This window comes from Amblyomma mixtum, chromosome 9, assembly GCF_055824585.1.
Source record: "Amblyomma mixtum isolate Tamu chromosome 9, ASM5582458v1, whole genome shotgun sequence".
NCBI classification, from domain to species: domain Eukaryota; kingdom Metazoa; phylum Arthropoda; class Arachnida; order Ixodida; family Ixodidae; genus Amblyomma; species Amblyomma mixtum.
Genome location: NC_143020.1, coordinates 62825560 through 62831868, shown reverse-complemented (window position 1 = coordinate 62831868; position 6309 = coordinate 62825560). Strand labels below are relative to the sequence as shown.

At 41.9% G+C, this 6309-nt stretch overlaps 1 long non-coding RNA gene across 1 annotated transcript; it reads right to left on the bottom strand.

Moving 5' to 3' along the window:
* Positions 1 to 1553: 1553 nt before the first annotated feature.
* LOC149329325 (uncharacterized) lies at positions 1554 to 4020 on the bottom strand. Its single transcript, XR_016285801.1, has 2 exons — positions 3433 to 4020; positions 1554 to 1652 (listed from the first exon to the last, which is right to left on the bottom strand). It is a non-coding gene; the product is annotated as an uncharacterized LOC149329325 (long non-coding RNA).
* Between the last annotated feature and the right edge of the window lie 2289 nt (positions 4021 to 6309).

The following is a 6309-nucleotide window of genomic DNA, read 5'->3' as shown; positions in this document are numbered from 1 at the left end:
GCACAACTTGTCCACCTACCATGCCATGCAGTCGCTTGCTTCACCGACTGGCAGTGGTGCACTGCTCTGTGTTTTGGCTGCTAGGACAGCCTTTCTTGAAGCTGTACGTGAGAGCGTAACCAGTTTTTCATCAGTTATAGAAAATCCAGGCTTGTGCCGGTGTTCAGAATTGCTGTTTAAAGAACGCAGGCCATAATGCTATCCTGTACATATTTCACTTTACTGCACATTAACACATTTTCAGAAAAAATATACGGCTAATGAACATGTATTACAAGAATGTTTAGGAAAGTAAAAATACGATGAATATGCAGCATCTTTTGCCAATGCTTCAAAATCAGAATGCTACCTTGGCAGTGCCGTAGTACAAAACAATTGAGAAAGACATTACTACTACTCCAGAGTGCACCCATCTTCTTCACAGAGCATTACGCCCTCTCTCAGAGAATGTAAAAAAAATAATATAAATGATAACATTGTGAACGGCATCATTTGAACTGACTCTCTAAGCATACTCACGTGCCTGACTTCACAGTACAGATGCAGTTACACCACAAATCGGCGACATCATACACGATGTAACAAGAGCCATTTTCTGAGTTCTGAGCAACTTCGGAATCGGTGGTAATTAGAAAGCAGATGAAGTTGCTGCACAAGCTCGGCACGAGGAAATCAAGAGTGAACATTCCCTACAAATGGCACTCTATAAGCTCTATACTTTATAAGCTTTCAACCACAATCGTTGAAATCATTAGCTTATGTAACATTTGTACTGTCGAGACTAGAGTGTGCATGAGTAATTGGGACCCTAATCTTAATAATTGAAGAATACACTGGAAGCAATGCAAAACCACGCCGCTGTAGGTTCATCTTCACTGTTTGTTCCTATCGTGAAAGTGTCACCAAACTAACATGCAGTGCTCATCTCACAAATTTAACTAAATGATGTCACATCAGAAGACTATGTCTATGTCATGAATTCTGTTATGATATAGTGCACAAGTCTTATCATCCCTGCTTACCGCACCTCAAGGCACACGAACCGTGAAAAGATCACCTATCCTCCGCCTGCCCGCACGTCTGCACACCTGTCTTCATTTTTTGTACGCATTGCGAAAGACATGAAATGACTCTCCTGCCGACATCGTGCTCCACACTGACCCCATCACTATTGGTTTGGTTTGGTTTAAAGATCCTTCAAGTAAGTGCTTAGGTAAAGTAATACCCACTTCATTTTTAATTAAAGGTAAGGCATTTTGTTGAATCCCTGGTAGCACGGTATGTTGCTGCAACGTTAGAATGTGGCCCTGCAATGTTGCTAAAACATGGCTAATGTCCTCCCTAAACCACATTCCGGTAACGTTGGTAGAAACATGGCCGCCACATTGCTGCAATATTAGAGTAACATTTTTTCAACATGCAGACAACATTGCATGACAGTTACAGCGATGTTGCAAGGGCATGCAAATCAGTCGTATACTACATTGCACAAAAAGTGCATAGGCACTGACTGGTGCAGTGTAATTTGTATGTGCAAGAAGATGTGCTGCTGCTGCATGAGGAGGCATCTTTATTGCAGTAAACAAGTGCCACTACACTTGCTAAATTATTTACATCATGGGTCCGCTCCAGTCTTGAACTCCTTGGCAGCACTGAAATACAAATGAGAGCCACATTACTTGAATGTAGTCAATATCATGGCACTGTCTCCTAACAATTATATATACATATATACAAAGGTTGACCACAGATAAAGGGGATGAAGATTTAAAAAAAAAAACTTTCTGAAAAGAAACCGAGTAAGTGATGTTGGGAGTTCTATTAAAAGTGCAGTGAAGAGAAATCTGAACTCGTCTTTTTGCCGCAGGAACTCAATCTACACGTTCCGAGCATTCTTGGAAACTTCGATTTATTGCCCTGTGTGGCCGATTTCTCTAATTAAATTGAATTAACGTCTGGCTCTCACCTTTTTTTAAAAGTCTCCCTGTACGACGGGCGGAGTTGACCAACGCGTGGAGTGCCTTTCACCCAGTGCCGTGGCAGCTTGCCGCTCTGCCATCGGCGGAGTAATACGTAGTAATCCGTAGAAGCAAATAGTCCGCGCGTATTTTTATTTCTGCGGGCTTATTTTGCGGCTATATTATCTGCGAATGAAACAATTTATTCACGGAAACATAGAAAACAAAATAAAGCAAAAGGAAAGTCTCCACGGAGCTGGCTAAAAGGCACTCCACCCGTTTGTCGACTCAGCCCATCGTACGGGGAGAATTCAAAAAATAAAGGCGGGAGCCGGACGTTAATTCCATTTAATTAGGGAAATCGGCCACACAGGGAAATAAGTCGAAGTTTCCAAGAATGCTGGGAATGTGTAGATCGAGTTCCTGTGGCAAAAATATCAGTTCAGATTCCTCTTCAGTGCACGTTTAAGTACTGGTTAGTATTTTTTTTTATTCCACCCACAATAATTAGTTGACATTAAAGCCTTGTTTATGAAGTTCAATTAAATCTGCAGGTGTGAACAGGAAAGTTGAGTGCGTGAGAATGGTGAAAATGGTGAGCTTCCCACAGTGGCCTCCTTTGGCAAAAATGAAAGCTTGCAAAATTTTAAAAACACAAATGCCAGTGTGGGCCCATGCATCCAAATGCACTAAGATTACAGCGTTTTCATCCAAAACTTGGCAAACCAATGCCAGATTTGCACTTTATGTGTTGCCCACGACAGAGCTCTACACTGCTGCTGGATACAAGATGAGCATTAGTGGCCGCTGGCTGCTCACTTGTCTGCCGAGCCAGCTGCCAGCGTTCATCTTGCAAAAGAATTGAACTCAACCACTGTAGGCTATAAGGGCTGCCGCTGTTCCATTTTTCTGCTGTATATCGTAATTACGGCAGTGCTACTTTTCAAAACAAGCTTTCTTTGCTTTAGGAAATGCACTGGAGAAAGCGTAAGCACCAATAAAATGTTATGCACATTTTTCAAAACAGAAACCACTATGTGGCCATAGTTAATGAAAGCACTGACAAGTAGTGCCTTAATATGAAATGCTGCCTCAATTTATTTCATTTCGTGTGTTGACTTAAATTTAATTTGATTTGCTTCATATTGTTGCAATCAAATATGGTAAACTTTTCAGTTCCCCAGTAATCTTACAACCTTGGTTAACTGTCATGGGCCTGTGACTTCCTAGCAAAGTTGGAAAATGGCCGTCAGATGGCAAAACGTATATCACAACTGCTACCCATGTTGATGCCTGATGCCGGTGCAAACTAAAAGAAAGCATCTAATACAGGTAGCACCCTCTTGACAGGCGAGCAATAAGTGTTGAGTGCCTACACTTCAGTAAATGTTCCTGCCTAGGGACTGTAATGCACTTTTTCTATTCAGCTATCCAATGGTCCGCAAGAGAATATACAAAATAAAACCATTCATACCTCTTCTTAACCCTGAACGGAGCGTACCGTAGCCAGTCAGCAACAAGTGCTTGCATGGCCACATCTGTAGCATCCTGGAATGTCTTCCGCACCGCGCCTGCAAGGCAATATATTCAAGAAAAGAGAATGCAAGATTCACATTCTGTACTTACAAATGTAGTCAGTAAGAGGCTGCATTATAGCATAATCCCCTGTATAAGCTTGTTGAGCTCAACAATCAACATGATGCCCAAGTTAGCTGTCTGACATGCTGCATGCCGCGGTTATTTCTATACATGAAATTGATGACAGGTATTTTGGTAACTATACCTGCCTACAAACCTTCAGAACACTAAGTGATGTATTTATTGACATGGTATTTACATTTGGCTTAACTAAGTGCTGTCGACTTGGCCAGGAGGCCAATTTTCTAGAACAGCCCTGTTGCCTAGCAAGACACTGCTGCATCTGAGTGCTACACAAATAATTATGCCTTTTTGGCCTCAGCAATACATCTAGTAATATAGTCTGTTCCAATAGATGCTCTAGGCATCGCTGTATTGTTTGCTAACCTCTTTGTGCACCTGATGGTGGAAGTGGTGGCGGAAACAGCAACAGCTTTGAAAGGGGGGGGGGGGGGGGGCATTTTGACGCCTCCCTTGCCCGACAAAAATGTCTCCACATACTTAAAAATTACTGCGACACACAACACGATGTGTCATGAATTAATTGTCAATAAACAGCTCAGCTGGCCAAACCTATTAGATGTCTAGTAGAGTGCCACCCTTTCTAAGCTTCCATGAAAGGCAACAGTACTGAGCATACACCTAATGCAACTATTAACCTAAACAGAAACCCGAGTCTACACTTCTGGCTACATCAAGTTTACAAAGACTTACAAGACTTACCGTAGACAACCTATGTCTTTTCACCCTTGTTTGCTCTTTGGAGAAAGTGCGCTTGTGGACATGTCTAGTGTTTTTATAGTTTTGAAAGAAGCGAGCTTAACAAACTATGAGAGTTTAAACATCTCAGAGGTTTCTTAAAAGCAAACAAATTCTATCCTTTGGTTGGCGTATGATAGTCATAGTCGCTTATGTGCCATAAAACTCAATGCAATACAACACTTACGCCATCTTATCAGCAATGTTTGGTCTCGATTATAGGTGAATTAATTTGCCACAGAAATTTTTTTTTTAATCTGCCATATGAATATGAAGTCTCTGTATGTTGCAGAAAAGGGAATATGAAAATTTCAGACTGGGAATCTGCTGGTTCAAGCAGTGTTGGGTTATTAGTACATTCCCAACAAATCTTTGACCAGCAGCTGTTGGAACCAGCCGCCGCTTTAACCTACGATAAAATAACAGTCACCTTGCAGGACAGCACAGATGTTGCCTTCATAGCGAGAGCACATGTACAGCTTCCAAGCCCACTCAGCAAGCAGCAACAAGAGCAACAACAAACTACAATACCTATAGAACTTGCATGTAGAACTCCACTGCCGCTAGTATATGCTCTCCGTAGAGGATGTACTATTGCGCGTGGTAACACCAAGCTTACCCCTTCTATGTTGGATTCAGCAAATAAAAAATTGTTCACAATGGGTCTGTGGAGTGTAGCTTCAACAAAGTGGAGAAATACCTCCACTTATGGTTTCTATGCGTGCAGTACGCTCGATGCATAAACCATCCGGTTAAGCCGCGGATACAAAATTCGGGTATAAAATTCAAGCACTGCGCTCCATCGGGTGCGATATCGAAACCAATCTTGATCGAAACGAACAGTGTCAAAATTCGGTTTTGTTTTCGATCACGCTGGAAGGTCACAACTAACAGTCAGTTTTCAATGATGTACACCTTGTGCGCAGATCAAACTTTTTGTGGCAGTCTACATGGTTCTCATTATGCTTTTTTTTTGTATTTAAACGTGCCCATGGGCACGTTTAAATACAGGGAATATGTACAGGGAATGTGTACGATTGCACAAGCTACATTGCGCGCAGCATCAACAATCACACACTTTTTGTGTGTTGCGGTTGTGCCAGTTCATCAATATGTTGCTTTACATATTCGATTTTGCGTGCTGTCAGTCTGTGAGAAGAAGAAGCTTTGAAGAAGGAAATGTATGTGCCTACAGAGCAAGGATAACTGCATGCGACCCTGTGAACGTCACTTTTGCAGCGTGCACAAATGTCACCGTGCAGTCACGAAAGATTTAGGCTTATTAGCGCCTTTACCAGTAACATGAAAGCCGCATAAGTGTATCACCTCAATAACAGACAAATTTTGTTCAGTGGAGCTTGCCGGGGTTTTAAACCTGCTACTTAATTGCATCTGCGGGGAAATAGATGCAATCGGCTGCAAAGCTGTAATTAGCGCAAAGCTGGACAAAGTGAGGAAAAATATTTTGCACTGTTTTATTCTGAATGTTTGCAGGTCTTTTCATCCTCTTCTGCTCATTGGAGAAAGTGCCCTTGTGGAAATGTCTCGTGTTATATATATAAAATATAAAACTCCATAAAACTCACCACCAGCCAATACGTAAGCTATAATGGCAGTTCAACAGCGCAAACACACACAGACTAAGAAAAAGACAAGACGCAGAAACCACTGCTGGTTTGTGTGTCTAGTCTGTTCCTTGGTTTGTGTGTGTTTGCACTGTTGTACCACCATTATCAATCTACACCAACTTACTCAATCTGCAATTGTCCTACGTAAGCTATATTTTCTGAGTGATATTTGGCCCTGATTACAGGCCATTGGATTGCTCGACCCAGAATTTTTGTTTTTAATCCGGCAGATGTACGGAATTCTTTGTGCGTTTGCGGGAAAGGGAAGAGGGAGCTTGCACGCTAGGGTAACACTCCTCAAATCCATTACAACTGCCGAAGTAGAA